The sequence below is a fragment of the Phalacrocorax carbo genome, chromosome 8 (assembly GCF_963921805.1).
Source record: "Phalacrocorax carbo chromosome 8, bPhaCar2.1, whole genome shotgun sequence".
NCBI lineage: Eukaryota > Metazoa > Chordata > Aves > Suliformes > Phalacrocoracidae > Phalacrocorax > Phalacrocorax carbo.
The window spans coordinates 32194427-32210761 of NC_087520.1; the positions used below are offsets into that span (position 1 = coordinate 32194427).

Here is a 16335-nt window from a genome sequence, read left to right on the forward strand (position 1 = left end):
AGGTTTGCCTTGCTACCTCTTCTTAAACCTCTCTGATATTAGATTAAATTATACTAGATTAAAAAATAGTAAAGTGACCCCCATTTGCCTCAAATGCCTGCACTTAGATTCCACTGATGCCTGCCCTCAATTAATTAACTCTTTATGGATTATGCAAAAATCAGACTCCATGGTCCTCTGCTTCTTGCTCTCTCCACACATCCTAATCCCAGATTTAGCTACGGTCAGGTTGGCCACATTTATCCATGAACAAAAGATAATGGGACCCCTGTAATGCCAGATTGCACATTAACTCTTGAAGGCCTCTGGCATTCCAGCAGCCACCAAGGTTTTTTGTTCCCCTTATATCTTGAACCCAGCCCTAAACTAGTTTTTCAAACAGTATTTAGATTTGTACTTCTTTTTCTTTTAGAATTATATCTGGTTGGGTCAAACACACTATTTTGTCCCCAAGGCAAATACAGCCTTTTTTTAGTGATTCAGTCCACCAAATTCAGTGAAGCTGACCCGCAGGTTCGTTAGCAGGACTATGCTCACTTGCAGTTTTCCAGCCACCAGGAGGACACTTCTGTTTCTCGTGCAGGCTGTGCTTGGTGCTGCTCTGGGTTAATGAAGATGCACTTCTAGCACTGAGCGTGCTGTCAGCCTGTTAATGCTGTACTTGTGAAAGTGTCAGAAAGTTGCTCAAGGCTACTGTTGTTGAGTTTGGCATGTCAAATTGCCTGCCAGAAAATATACATGGGTAGGCAAATGCCTGTAAAATCCCAGATGCCGGACGTGTACACCTGCGCAGGAGAAGGAATGCAACCTCAGTAGTCTTAGATTATTACTGCTGTTGTATCTATCTGTGCCATTTAGCTGTTCCTCTTTGGGTTTGGGGATTTTTCGCTCGTCTAGTTTTTGCTGTGTCCTTTGATTTTGTGTCTCTCTTATAATTACCTATGAGTTACCTTTGTCAATTAATTGGTGTAAAAAAAGGGGGAAAATTCCTTTAATACAATAAGGTGGATACAGGCACAGATATTCTCTATTGTAAGAAAAAGGTGGTGTGAGAACAGGGTTGCCTGTTTGGCTTAAATAAGATCTTCCTCTTTCTGTAAAATTATAATGTAGACAGGGTAAATGTTAATTTTGTAACTGATTGTCATACAGATTAGACTTTCCACGATGCTTTGTCTCAGCCAGCAGCAATAGCATGAAATTCCCCAGGCATTCTAGTTGTTTTGTCTACCCCCAGGGTAGACAGCTCTCGGGTGAAAAGTGTGCCCTTTTACTAGGTCCCTTTTAACAGCAATTCTGAACTATTCAGTACGGCAAACAGCTCTGTGAGGGCTGAGTGCTCTGGTAAGGAGTAGGAGTTTGGCAACAAGCTGTTGAATGCAGATTTCTGTGCTGATTTGTCCTGGAGGTCATTGTTCATGGGAAGCTGTTGCCTAGGATTTTATTTTGGCTTTTTAAAACTTTTTTAAAAAACCTGTATTTTACACTTTTAAAAACTGAATGCTTTTTTTTTATATCAAGACAGTTATCTCAGTCTGCGTTCTCTTGGGAGTTGATTTTTCTCCTCTTGTACCCCAGTTTTATCCTTGATTCTTCCTTCAACTTGGGCTCTGTCACTGAATTTTGAGTAGAATCTGTATTTCATATCCAGTAAGGCATATCCATGTTTGCTTTATTTTCTACCAGCAAATGCCCTTTTTCTGATTGCTTTTGTGAGTAAGTGAAAACTATTAACAAAGCAGTTCTGATGTGGGCAGAGATTTCTATTAATCTTACAAACCTTAACTTGCATGTGCTTCAAAACACAAGCTGAGATATCTCTCCTGATAATGTCAGTGTAGATACTTCTTATTACTTAGATCAATCTTGAAGAAGCCGTCCCCAAAGATTTTTGGACATTGTGGTTTTATGATGATCTGTTATCCAAGGAAGCTGAATGGGATGGGACAAGAACGGACATGTGGACATTTCTACAAATTATGCTTACAATGTGCTAATATGGCCTTTGCTAGTTAGCTATGTCTGTTCATTACAGTGCCAACTTCCATTGCCCATCAGGGATCTCCAAGGACATTATTAAAGGGGTAGAGAAGTTGGAGCTGTTCCTCTTGGCAGAGTAAATCAATTCCCATGACTTACGTCAGAGAAAACTATTTTAAATGTGAAACTTCCTGTTTGTTTAGCTTCCCATACTCTTGGCAGCTTTAATCTATGTTAAATTTTTTTACTCCAGGTGGACTCCAAAGGGTATGCCTATGCACCTTGCCACTCTTCAGGAAATAACATTTTTTTTCCTTGTGAGCCTGCACATTGTATGTCAAAAATAACCATTTGGTGGTAGAGAGCAGTGTGGTATGAAGTGGTCTAAAACTTTGTTGACTTAGGTGTTTTCCATAGGAATTCAGGGGACTGCAACCATCCCCCACAACACTATGTCTTCATAAGCAAGCAAATAAATTTAGGTAGCCAAATTATAATAATTGCAATGTCTGTCCTGCTTATGAAAGAAATAAAATAGAATAAAAAGAAAGGGGCATTTTAGCTTTACTTTACTGTTAAGCAGACTGTCTGACCTCTGGCTGACAGAAAAAGATGCAATTTCACTGCAAAAGAACTTATTTCATTCAAAAGTGATGAAACATCATTGCTGGAAAAATTCAGGAAAGATTGCATAGGACAGATTCTGGATGGCTTGTACAGGGCAGTGATCTCAGATGTCCCTCTCCATTTTATAGCATCACAGCAGTGTTCATGGAGGGGAGCAGGAATCTTGACGTCTGTGTCCGCCACAGATAAAACTACTGCATCTGACAGATGGTTCATTCTCTGCAGTCCTGCAGTAAGTCATTGCCATTTTAAAATTCTTGGGGTGATTTGGAATTGCTTAGCATCCACCACTTGATAGGCTGGCTGGTTATTAAGTTTAGCTGCAGACATGCTTTGACTGAAATATGTCAGCACTGAGTTGTGAACTGCCGAAGTTTGTGGTTGAGATAGATCATCTCACATTAATTGGTTTTTTGGCCTTGGGACTGACCCCTCTACTTTTTTGAATTGCCTAAGGGGACCAAGCCGTTCGCCACAGCCTCCCAACTGCTATAAAATCCTCTTGCTGTTTACAAGACTTTAGCCCTTCTAAACATACAGCTTATGGCCTCTCTGCTTTCTCTTCTAAGGACAGCAAAATGAAATAACTGCTTCTCTCCTTTTGTACTTCTGCAGGGGCAGTGATCATTATCTTGCTGGCTTTTCTGGGCTTGCATTTAATGTATCATAGCAGCTCTTGTGCTGCGCAAGTGCAGTTGTTTTGGGCAATTGATGCAAGAATGCTAGAGCAAGCTTTTGTACATGGTACTCTAGGCTACCTGTCTGCTATCCAGGCTCAATGTGTAATCAGGTTCTTTGTGTCAGAGATAAATCTTGGCCTCTCCTGTTAATGTTGGTTGGCCCAGTCTGTCTCCCCTGAATGTGAATTTAGGTTGCTTCAGATTTGGTTCTTGTGCCAAAATTTAAACACAGAAAAGGATGCCACTGGCACGCAGGAGACTTGCTCCTCTGGCCTGGTAAATGCTTCTGGTGTGAGGAAGGGTTGAGAGCTGATGATGAAACATAAAGCGCAGGTGCAACCCTAGCCTCTTAGCTGCCTTTCTTTAACCACCGAGATATCTAAAGAAGAAATACCTAAGCTCTCCGAGTAGATTAAGTAATAATTCTTTATTTTTTTCAAAGCATATTTACCGTGATAATTAAAGCCAAACCCATTGAGACGTGACCTATGAACTAACTCTATTATTGAATAAGCCAACTGACTTATTTCTCACAAAGCCAAAATACAGTATTTGCAGATGTTGTAAATGTCCAAGCTCGAATGGAAATGGGAAGGGACTTCCTTTCCAGTACTCTTCAGGATCAGAATTGAGCATTTACCATTCTCACTGATGTAGATGGTTGGCTTTAGGTGTCTCTCACTAAATTTCCTGAGATTCATCAATTTTCTTCTGTTGCTGCTCATCACTTCTACACATACTTAGTTACCACTGCATTCATTCTCTGCAGTTTGAAAGAGCAGTGACCATACCATCACCCAAGGAAGTTTTAGCTTCACTACAAAGGCTGAGACAAAGACTTTATTAGAAAAGTTGTATATCCAGTATCCTTTGGCTATGCAATGAGAATCTGAAAGCTTGGAGCACCTTCTCCTGTTTGTTCTGGTTATTGGCTTGGTTACTGTTTTTTAAGCAATCTCACAAAGCGATACAGACCCATACGAATTGACAGGAGACAGTGGAATTACATCAATAGACATCTGAATCAGTTCTTGAATGGACAAGATTTTTTTTGCAGTATTTAGGAAGTGAAGTTCTTCATTCATTATTAAATCCAGCTGTGCCACGTAGAGGAAAAGATTGCTGATATCTAACCAGTAATATATACACCATCTTTCATGGCAGTTGTAGATGGATGCCCCATGAAATTTTCTAACAATCCAGATCTAGAAGCACACAAACATAAATTGTTCTATTGATATTACTAGTAGCAGTTTTACAGATGCACTTAAACTGTCTCAAAATTTTAATTGCCTACTTTTGTGGAGATTATGGGCCCAGATCCAGGCATCTACATCTGCAGTATGGTATTTGGAAAAAATAACTTATACTTCATTCTGTAACATTAAGAGTAGTGTGGATTTGAGTGCTTTGCAGTTGCTAAGTCAACAAAGTTATAAATCATTAAAATTCTTGGAATGAAGGTTGTGCACCCTGGAGAAAAGATGTCAGAGGGAGTGACTAGGGAATAACAGGTTGAGCTTTCTTTGTTTGCTTCTAGTCCTAGCTGAATAGCTTTGCATCCATGGCCATGCCTTTGGGCACTGATAGTGTATGTTTCCTGCCAACGTTGATCAGAGGTTGAGGGAACATCCTTCCCCCAGATGGATATCTAGAAACTCATCTCCCTGGCCTGTAAAAGGATTTTACAAAGCAGTTGTTCTGTCTAGCTGTGTTATAGTGATCTCAAATAATTCATAGTTCATTGTACAGGGAAATCAACTGCTTCACTTCATGCAATTAGTTAAGGCTGAAAATGAACACTCACCCTTTTATATGACTTTGTTTTCCCCTCCTTCTTCCCCTTCCCCCCACTACCTTCTCTTGATCTACACTACCACATTTCAATGGACTCGCTACCTTTAGCAGCTTTGTGCATCCCCTTCTGTGGGGCTCCTCTGAACCTCGTATGGACACTCAAAGGTCGTGTTGGGAATGCTTTCCTCAACATTTAGACCTAAATGTTTTCATTTTCTAGGGCATCCACTAGAACAGTTTTCTCTTGGAGGAGTCTCTGGTTATTTGTGCTTGAAGCAGAGTTAGTGAGAACTCTATTGACCCTTTAAGGCACCAATATTCAGCTATTTGCTTGTGGTTCTTTACTTGATAAATGACTAATTTAGGGTGAAATCATACTCTTTAGTGGCTCCCTGTTCATAAATCACAATCTGACACTTATTCTCTGGGGAAATATTGCTGTTTGCAGTATGCTCTGCCACCAGAACAGATGACAATGTTAGTTTATCAGGAGAAACCTATATTTTAAAAACAAATCCTGATGCAATAAATTCCCATCTGTCTGTATTGCTGCTTGAATGTTTTTATTGCCAGACCGCCTCTGTGATCTTGAGCTCAGAAGCCTTTGTACAGAAAGCAGAGAAATCCAAAACGGAATGTATGGTCAAATGGGCAGAAAGGGGAAAGCAGTTTTAATTTTACAACAGTTTCACAGCCTGTACAGGTATTATAGCAGATTACTTATGCTGATGAGAAATCACACACCACTTTCAATGAAGCAGCATTTAATCAAGAATAAGATTTTACTAGAGCTGGACTCCAGCATTTTCAATACTGTTAAGTTGTTCTTGTTTTAAATTTGAGGCTAGATTTTTAAAGGTATTTTAAGCCCTTGATTCTTGCAGAACTGGAACTTCATATTGTATATTGATGTCTCGCCTTTCTAACTAGCATACAAGGCACACTGAACTAGCATAAGGTCCCTATATATAAGACTTGCAATTGCTCTTTGCAGGAAGAGTGAGACAGAGAAATTATAGGGTTTGTCCTCTATCTCTTAGGTGGCAGAAAAGGAAATCTCCATCTCAAGCCCTTGTGCTTAACTGCAGGATGACCAATCTACCTTGTTGCTGCGGAGACAAGGACTAGCTCCTCAGCTGGTGGTTTCTGGACTGTTGGTGGCCACACATCTGTGTGAAAAGTAGTGGAAGAAGCTTCTTTCCCTGCTCTTCTGTTGGGTGAGTTTGTGTCTCCTCAGCTTGGCTTATATCTTGCCAAAGTAGCTGGGAGGTTGTGAATGATGGCTAAGCCCACCCAGATAGCTGACATGGGGGAGCTTTACCTCATGGGGTCAGCTGCTTTTGGGGAGGGAGGTGTAATGCGCTGGGTCTCCTTCCTGTTCCCACATGGAGCTGGGCTCCCACGGGCCACCAGAGGACTGAGCAAGCAGAGAGAGGCCTTGGGATGAACCCATGTGCATCCCATGGGACCTTGCCACCTGTTTCTCCGTTGTAAAACAGGAGCAGTGTGAGAAACAGTACTCAAGGCTTCATTTTGAGCAGATTTGCGTTCTCTGTTCTCCTTTTCTCAAACACTGCTTTGGAGAAAGTTGAAGAGAAATTACTAAAAAGCAAGAAGGAGGGAGGAGGTCAGGACAGGATGCTTGAACCCAGTTCTGCTCCTGGCACCATCAACTTCCACATCCCTTCCTGCCCTTGCTGCCCCCTTCCCTCTCTGCTAACCAGTGTTAGAGCCCTGTTGCTCACACCTTCCTCCTCTGCTGTTATAAATGGTGCTGCTGATGGAGTTGTCTGCAAATGTGTCTTCTGTGTGTGCATCAGGTTAGGGGACACTTGGGCAAGGTTCTCTCCATGTTCCCTGTGCCCTTGGCCTCGGAGTGACAGGGACTCGGCAGCTGCAGCAGCAGTGCTAGGCTCTTCAGTCATGCCAAACACATTATAAAAAAGCAAAAACCACAGGTTCTTTTGTATTCCAGTAGAGTACTGCTGGCTTAAGAACATTGTTCCCATGGGTTTGCAAATGTCTTTACATCCTTAATGTCTCTTTATTTCAGAGAAAAGAGTCATGTGCAATTAGTTCTTATATGTATGCTACTTGAGCCTATTTGAAATCATGTGTGTATATGTGCAAGATAATTAATTTCCATTCTTCCGAAGTAAGAGAGTGAGGGAGGGTTTTTAACTTTTCCCTTTTTGCGGTGGCAGGGTAAAGATTCAAACTTAGTATGTTTTTTTTCCTCCCGGTTCTGTGCTGTTGCTTCCAGATCACTTCTTGGAAAAGTAAAGTCCTCATACAGAGGAGCTTCAAGCAATAAAAAAGTAAATGATCAAGAAAGATATATTTTAACTATTATCACTATATGGCACAAATCAAGGAAAATCAAACCAGCAATTTCTGATAATTCATTTCTTTCTGGGAGTGAAATCACCTTGCTGAAGGATGCTGTCGTAAGTGCAATAAGAAATGGTTTCCTATTGGAACTAAGACTCATGCTCCAGTGCAAGTTACCTCATGAAATTAGTTTGCAGTATAGTTAATGTACACTGGGTTTGGTTTTCTTTATGGTTGCATGTTTAAAATGTCCCTCAGGATAAGAACTGAAGTGCATAGCTTTAGGGTTTGCAAATTTTATTCACCCTCTTCAACGTTCAAGGAGGCAGGGGTATGACTGCTGCCAAAAGGTAACATAGGCAAAAGAGGAGAAGGAAGACCAGGTGACAGACTCTTCTTTGTGCAGTATCTTCTTTAACTTTGCTTCCAAAAAATACTTTTAGCTCCTCAGAAACAAGGTTCACACACCCAGGCAGTTTGCTACAATTGCTGCTCTTTTCCACTCATGATGTAACTCATAAAAATGCCTTGCATCATTTATGCAGAGTCTGTTGTACTTGACATAAGAAGGTGGAAAGAAGTTATTTCATGAAGACTGTAGCGTGTTCCTCTGGGAGTCATGGAACTCAATTTTTCAAGTTCATAATTAATATCTTCCCCATTATGAACTTGGGGAAGGTCCATATAGCCTGAAATGTCAGCAGACTAATCATCAGAAGAGTCACAGGGCTGAGAGAATCATATGCTGCGTATTCATTTAGAAAATTAACTTCATGAAAAATCAGAGAGGCACTAATGTAGGGCTTTATGGTTGTGCTCTACCACCTACACAAACAAAAAAATGCAACTTTCTCTGACCTACAGCAGTTGTTATGCAGTGCAGTGGGTTGTTTCAGCAGCACTGCTATCACATTCTGATTGCATACAAGGGCCAAAATCCTTCCTTGATGCAATCCCCTTCACTTTGCTGAAGGAGCACCATAGCTGAATTTGGCTCACACTTTCTGTGAATTGGAGCCTTTTACTAGAGGTGCGACTATTGAAAGGAGAGGTCAGCACACCACCTTCCCTGCCCGTGAAATATTTTTTCCCAGTGATTATGGATCGTGGCATTAAACACCAGGAAGCTGTGCCCATCTCTTTGCCAGATGTAATGCAGACTGGCTGAAGTCTTAAAGAGCATAGTGTCAGTGGTGGCTGGCTGGGGAGGAACTTGGCCTGGACCAGCTGGGAAATCCAGGAGGGAGCTTTTAACTGTTATCTTTTAGTGAAAAAGGGAGAGGTGTCTAAATGGGCCAGATGTGGTTTGCATTCTGTTTGTGTGATGCTGTGGGGTGACAAAACAGTACATGGCCTTTGTGTGAAGCCTTGATTAGCAGAATCAAGTGTAGTTCCAGGGAGGAGATACTGCTTGATCATCTACCAGAAACCTGAGGAGGGTAGAATCAGCTTTTATTCTTAGCCATTGAAACATGGCCACAGCAGCCAGACAAAGAGTAGTAAAAGGCTACCCTGGGTGAAGAGTTTCTTCCAGGAGGCAGTGAATCTCTGGGGATTTTGCTTTTATTTCCCAGTAGGTCTCTCTCCTGGGAAACGTATGTATCACATTCACTTTCTTAACAGTTAACACAGGGATAGATGTTCTTCTCCAGATTTGAGTGCAGTGGAACAGTGCTGCACTAGTCACTCTGGAGCTCATCTGCTGTCCCTTGAACATGTCCTGCTTATCAGTTTCTGCTTTCATCACCATTTTCTGCTCAGGGACAATGAACGAAACATTCTTTAAGGTTCCAACAAAATCAGTTGTCTAAAGAGGTTTCAGACTTGTGTCTGATGTCTTCAGCTATTAGACTTGATCTAGCTAAGCTTGATAAGAGACCCTCTTCTTTATGTTTTTCTAGATGAACCAGTTCAGACTTCTTCAGGGATCTCATCCTGTTGACATCTCTGAGCAAGCACGTGGGAGCTAGGTGATGACCTAGATGTAGTTAAACCACAGTGGAAAGCTCTCCCAACCCTGAGAGTCAATTCAGTAATGCACAACATATTTACCAGTGAAGTGGGAAATCAAGGCCTTCCCTGTGTTTTCTGACCAAGCCTCTGAAATGTTTTAATTTTGTGAAGGAGACTGACCTGTGACTAAGAGTGCTCTGAGGCAACAGCCTGAAAGAGCCTGTGGCATGACACTAGCTCTGCTGTAGGAGTCAGGAGCTCATCAGCACACAAGGGGAGCTTTGGGAGGGACTGATTCGTGAGTGCAAACAGGGCAGGAGCCTGGCATGGAAGTACATGGTATTCCTCTCATTATAGTCACCTCTCCCTCCTCTGAGTTTCTAGTTACTACAGGCCATGAACCTGTGAAGGCTCAAAACTTTGATAGGTTGTAGCATCACAGAGTGGCACAGGATACTAGACATTCTCATCTCCCGTGGAACCCAAGGATAGTTCAGCATGTTTTAATTCTGACTGGCTTCACAAATTAGGACTAAGTCCTTCATTTACCAGTTATCTGCACTTGTCTGGCTGTGGCCAAGTCCTATTTGTATAGGTTAACAGCATTAATTGGTTTTCACGCATCTTGGATATTAAGCATACAAAACATGGACTGTCTTGCCAAGAATAAAAGCAGAGGCAAATTAAAGAGTGCTTATGTTGGGGTAATCATAAGACGCTTGCAGGTAATTTTAATAAATTAGTTGTTCAAGTCAGTCAGATAGCACTAAATTAATATGTTTAAAGCAATGTGCTGAATTTTCTATCAATCATTTTTTATTTTTCTTAATTACATTTCCCTTGCTCTAGGTATTGCCTTCTAGCTGTGCAACCATTACACTTTAGCTGCAGTAGGTACAAAGATTAGAATACAAACAGTGCATTTAGCTCTCAGCAGGAGACTGAGTTTAAAAATGGTTCAGTGAATGAGTGCACAACAATGTTAAATGTGGAGCATACTGCAGATCAAGGAGTGATTCTGAGAATCCTGTTCATCTAATGCACAAGGAACATACACAGGGCTAAAGAATATATAGAGGTACTAGAAAAGACAGCCTAGTGGGCTGTTTTTGTGTAGATAATCGAGGCCACTTGGCTTTTACTAAACAAAAGAGCTGAAACTTTTATAAAACAGGTTATTTTCAACCTTGCAGAGACTTTCCTTCTCTGCACAGTGGTATTATCTGAAGTCCTTGCAGATAAAGAAGCTATGGGAAATGTCACTTGCATGGTTAAAGGCCACTTTTCCCTTTCCCTACCACTAGTAAGTCAAGAGCAATTCTAGTGAAGTCCAACCAGTAAGAATTGCAAAGAACCAGTCCAGATTGTCACTTCAGAATATAAGGCCCTGATCTTGTGAACCTGTCTTGGTGTCACAGAGAGCTTCTGAGATTCTGTGCAAATTTACAAGTTACCTGCACTGTGCTCTTTACAGAACGATCTCGTCCAGTAACGTCTCCAAAACTTTATGTCTCAGCATGCTTAAGTGCTGTAAGATAACATTTCAGGCTAGTGAAAGAGGACGTTCAGCAGAGAGTGCTGGATGATATTGAATGTACTGACAAAGCTTTATTAGCTCTTTCTTACTTCTGGAGACAGTGACTTTGCAGGGCAAATGCAGACAGATTTGGAAAAAAAAAAAAGGGGGAATGCAATGAAGAAGCCCTGGCTTACAGCCATGGCTCATCCAAGACTGCAGTTGGAATACATTTTCCTTGGGTGTACTCCAAAGGGAGGGGAATGTGTGATGCACTTGCAAGGGAGAGGGAGAGGGATGTAAAACCACAAAAATTGCAAAATTGGCACCAATGCGCTAATGATATGAGTGAGCAAATAATTCTTAATTGTCACCAGTAAAATCTTTATGATGGAATAGCTATATTTGGATTTCTTCCTACTTCTCCATGCATTTTCTGGTTATTTTTCCTTTTTCTAAATCTGTGAAACTGTACATGTTTTAATTGATAATAATGTTAACACTAGGCTAGCGCATCCTTTAAAACAAAACCTATATGTTGGCTGAGCTACAGCAAGTGTCCTAGTTTTTACTGTTTATGCATAATGTCAACTACAGTGTTACCTGAGTATTAAGGTCCAGCCTTACAGTCTGGATTAGCTGTTTGCATTTGCTAATTCACTATGTATTTATATATGTTCTGTTGGTTAGTACATATCTAGCAGAATCGTCTTGCTGTTTGTATATTTAACTATCTGGCTAAAGATAAACTATATAATCAAGCTGTATCAATCTCAGTTCTTAAAAAAGTGCTGTCTAACAGTGCTTTATTTGCATCGTTTAGTTTGTGTTATGTTTTCAATCAGATTGCATGATGGATGTTTAGAGGAAACACCAAACCAGTTTCAGTCAAAGTGCATCTTGAGTTTGTTTGCTGTTTTTTCATCTTACTATGCATCTTTTTTTCCCAGTCTATCACTCTGAAATATGTATGAATGTTTCCAACCATTATTTCTGGCCATCTGTGCAGTCTAGAGGGGATTTCATAGGTTATTTCTATTAAAAATTATAATTTCTTATACATCTTCTGGACAACCAAAGTTGTACAGGAGATACTGGAGGAATGCTCTTGTGGTTCTGAAGTGCTGAAAAGAAAAGCACATAGAGAACATTACAACAAAACAAAAGCTTAAGTGCCAGTGGATTGTCCATAAATAGTTGATAAGCTGAATATATCTTTCTGTAAAGCAAGGCAATGCGTGCCAAGTATTAAAATGAAGTAGACTATTCAAAAAGTAGATAGAGGTTATCAAGACAAATATTTTAAAAACAAGACCTGCTTTATTGGGAAAGCCTCTCAAGATAAGGAGTGGAAGATTCTTCACACAGATCTTTGAAAGATGAGATTGGTCAAAAGTAATCAGTCTAGGCTCATTGCTGCACTAACTAGGTAATGGAAGGCAGCCTCAGGTCTTTTCAATGTCTAATTATTATATTTCCATGAATATTCTCCAAATTCAGATCACTCAAATTATTAGGTGCTGATCACACATGAACATTTCCTAGCCTATTTGCATTTTGCAGTATGTTTTCAAACGATTAGCAATTGTGGATGCAAATTTAAGAAGACTTGTAGCTGGAAGAGCTGAGCTAATTCTGTATTTCCTTGTAGATCTAAGCAATTGTCCAATGTGCCTGAAGCTCCTAGAAGCACAAGTACTAATTTTCCAGAAATGAATTGTAGACGTTGAATTTTGGTTAAAAATGGTTCCAGTTTTCTCATTTTAAAGCTTCTAAAATTTCTGTTTACAAGTTGTCCTTCTAGACTTTCTCATACTTAGCAGGAATAAACAAACTGTTCCTGCCCAGACAGTATTTACAGTTCAGCATACTCTTCATGAGTAGTGATGAAACTAATAGATCTGTTGTTAATCTGACCCTATCTGACTGAAAAGGAGAAGTTTTCAAAAGTGGAGTCAACAGACCTGCCATTGCATTGCAAAGTTCATAAGAACCCAAAGACTAGTTTAGTACTGTACATGCTAGCATCCCATTTAAAGAAACACTTCGCTTCTCAAGGATAGAGTTAGGCATTTGTGATATTTGTGCCACATTGATAGTGTAAAATTCTCCTTTGTGTGCTTTTTGTCCTGTTCCAGGCTGGGGGTGTGCTCTCGTAATTCAATGGCAGGTGACAAAATGCATGTTATCCTACAGCAGTTTGGTTTCTGTTTCTTATTGCTGTACTTAGCATCCAAAACAGGTTTTGAATCCATTTGCTATGGTAGTTGATTTTTAATTTCTTCCTTGATGGCTTTTGTTGTGAGAACAAATGCGACCAGAAGAAATAGCTGGTTTTCTGTATTTCTGGCCGAGCCAAAACCATCTCTCATTTCAATTTAGTGCTGCTAGCTCTTGAAGTTTACAGAGGCCTTTGTATGCAGAGCATAAGAGCAGCTTATAATAATGGGTAAATCCAGGGGGCTTTAGGATATGTTTTGAAAGGATCCTGAAGTTGTAGCTTTGCTGCTGATCTCAGAGGTCTCTAGTAATGAAGTGAATACAAAGAAAGTTTGCTGTAATTCATGGTAACATGGTCATGCGCCAGAGTGAGAAGATACCTCAGAATATTTACACAGCAGTCCTCATTGAAGCCCTGTGGACAAGGGAAAGCTGTGTAGAAAGTATAGTTGTGAAGCTAAACATTTACCAAAAGGTGACCTTGACAGTTTTGGTGTTGAATTTCCCTTCATGAGGTAGAGAGAGGTTATACAGGCAGAAGAGGCTTAAAAGGCTCTTGGCTGCTAAGGCTGTGAGTGCAGCTGGCTAAAAGCCTCCTGAACGCCTATCTCAATGTCCTATTCCTCACCCTCTTCCTCTGCATTCAACATGAATACACCAGCCTGTATTTTCTGGTTAAAACAATAATCCATAAAATACCACAAGTATCCTATCCAGCTGCTCAGCTGAACCCAGCTATCTTGTCTGTGACCCTCACAGGGCATCATTCACACCTTGCCAAAGCTTTTATTTCTGTTTTGTGACAGGGCTCATGACTTCATTTCAGACATATGAGACCTCCCCAGGACTGACTGTCTTATCACTGGATGGTCTGAAAAGCAACAGATAGGTCCCCCAGCTTGCTCAGCCAGAGCTCCAACATCTGACAATAACAGAATTGCATTATGCAGCAATTCTGCAATTACAGAGCCAGGTGATGTCATGCAGATTTGCTGCCACAAATTGAAAGGATGCTTTGGAAAATTAGGCTCTGTGGAAGTGGGTACTCACAATGCCTTGGGACTGCAAAAGCTCACACTTCTCTTTCAGGTCTAGCAGTGAGAAATGGCAGAGTGTCTTGAACGATGATCTGAGCTTTAAAAACTAATATAAAACTCATGCCGGGTCCATTTTTTGAAACTACTTGAAACATCATGTATCAAAGTAACTGGAAGCTAAGTGGAGGAAAAACCTTTTGTTTTTTGCTAAGCAAATTCATTGCAGCTTAACTGGGAAAAGTTTGCAGGAACATTTTTCAGTGAGAGACTGTTGTCTAAATTTGTCATGTTTAGTGAATGTGCTGTCGGGATGAAAAATGTCACCAACAAATCAGCTACAGAAATTCAGGAACATGGGAATTGGTTAGTTTTGCGAGGTTTTTTTCCCTTTTTTTTTTTTTTTTAATGGGAGAAGGAGACAGGGTTTTACTGCTTCTGAGGTTTGTGTCAGCTTCTTCATAGTTTGAATTAGGAGTAGAAGGAACAGCCAAGTCAAGCCTGGAGTTGGGCAGCATGTGTTCTGGCTCTGCTGGAATCAAAGAGCTTTACTTCAGAAGAACCAGTATGACTATTTAATAATCTGCCTATGTGTACCACCTAATATGTTGTTAAGCTCATTGTACTCGCAGTACTGTCTGGGGGAATGGAAATCTGGCTTCAAATTAGTGCCATTCTTTGATACTTATTTGGTGTTTAGTGTTTGCCTTTGGCTCTTTGGTGATTTCACCAGAAAAGAGCTTGGAAATTTGCTCATGAAATCAAAGGAATTTTCATACTGGCCTTCAGTGAGGGCAGTGACAATCTGGGTCTGCTGCAAAGTCCTCCCCAGGGAAGAAGCTGCTATAAGTTGCAAAGTCCAGTAGGATACACTGAAGGGGAACCCTTTGCATTTTACCCCACCCCTGAAACTACTCTATAAACTTATGCATCTTATAGCCTACATATGTGGTCTTCTCATTGACAAGACCCACTGAAAGAGATTTATTTTAGCTGTGTTAACATGAAAATGAGCATATATGTTTTGAAGTGAGAAGGTTACTCTGCAAGGCTTAGCACTGTGGGATCAGAAGCTATATTCATAAGTAACTATTGGGATACTTTGGTTTTTTAACAGAGACTTTGATCTGAGTGGAAACAGCTGCATTCTGTATATCAACTCTGAAAAACCATCAGAAGAGTATTCTCCAATTATTCACTGAGCAGGAACTTTTCCTATTGCAGTAGCTATCACGTCTTTGACATGAAGCTGTAAGAGAGTCATGTTATAAAGTTCAAGTATCCTATTTATATTAATTTTTTCAGATTTGTTTTCTCTACCTTCTGATTAAAATGTGTAGCCACTGTGATAGAGCTGCACTGTTGGAGCTTCTTCTTTCATATGAATGTACCGATAATGTCAGGAAAACAAATGGAAGAGAAAAGCTGTCTGATTGAAAGTAAATACTTAGAGCAGTTTCAGCAGTCCTTTGAGTGGGAGTTAATATAAAGTTGCTTAGTAAATCAGTAAACAAGTTAAAATGTGCACAAAAAAGATAAAGAAGTAGAATACCATCTGAAATGAAGGGCTCCCAGGAAATAAATCAAACAATCAAGTATGTGAAGAGCTGGACAGAATCTCAATTCTCTGTGCTACAGAAGGCAGACACAGCTTTCCTCTCGCCCTTCTGCATCTCTGAGATTATTGGCCTTGTTTGTAAATATTTTGTAGTTCTGTCAAGACTTACTTAATCTTTATGGCCAATGTGCCTTATTACAGTCTTTTCACTGGAAGATTGAAGAGAATTTGAATCATTGCCGTTAGCACTGTACTAGAAACTGCTACAAAGCTCATGCCTATGTATAAGTCTACAATAGATGGAGATAATGATAATTGTTTTAAGGTTTTCAGAGCTCAACTTTTCCAAACTTTACAAAATGTGTTTGTTTCTACTAAACAGGTAAAGCTGCAATAAAATTATGTCTCTAACAGGACTTAGACTTACAAAAGGCAAGAAAACTGTAGCTTGGTTTCTGTGGAAACTTAGCACTCAGAAACCTGCTGTGCACCTTCAAGACATCTGTAATAATGCTTAAGCTGCTACTGCCCCATTTTTTGCATCCCTGGCAGAGTCTTATAGTTTGGATTCGTCTTACGTATATCTTCTGTGTTGTAGGAGGCATGTAGTGAGTCTTATTTCAAATGTTTGAAGCTAGA

General features: G+C 40.3%; 1 long non-coding RNA gene across 1 annotated transcript in view; it reads left to right on the forward strand.

The window, feature by feature from the left end:
- Nucleotides 1-16335, forward strand: part of LOC135314785 (uncharacterized) — a 216175-nt gene that overhangs the window by 149090 nt on the left and 50750 nt on the right. Inside the window, exon 4 of the long non-coding RNA XR_010374270.1 lies at nucleotides 6173-6301. This is a non-coding gene — a long non-coding RNA (uncharacterized LOC135314785). The remainder of the gene's footprint in view (nucleotides 1-6172; nucleotides 6302-16335) is intronic.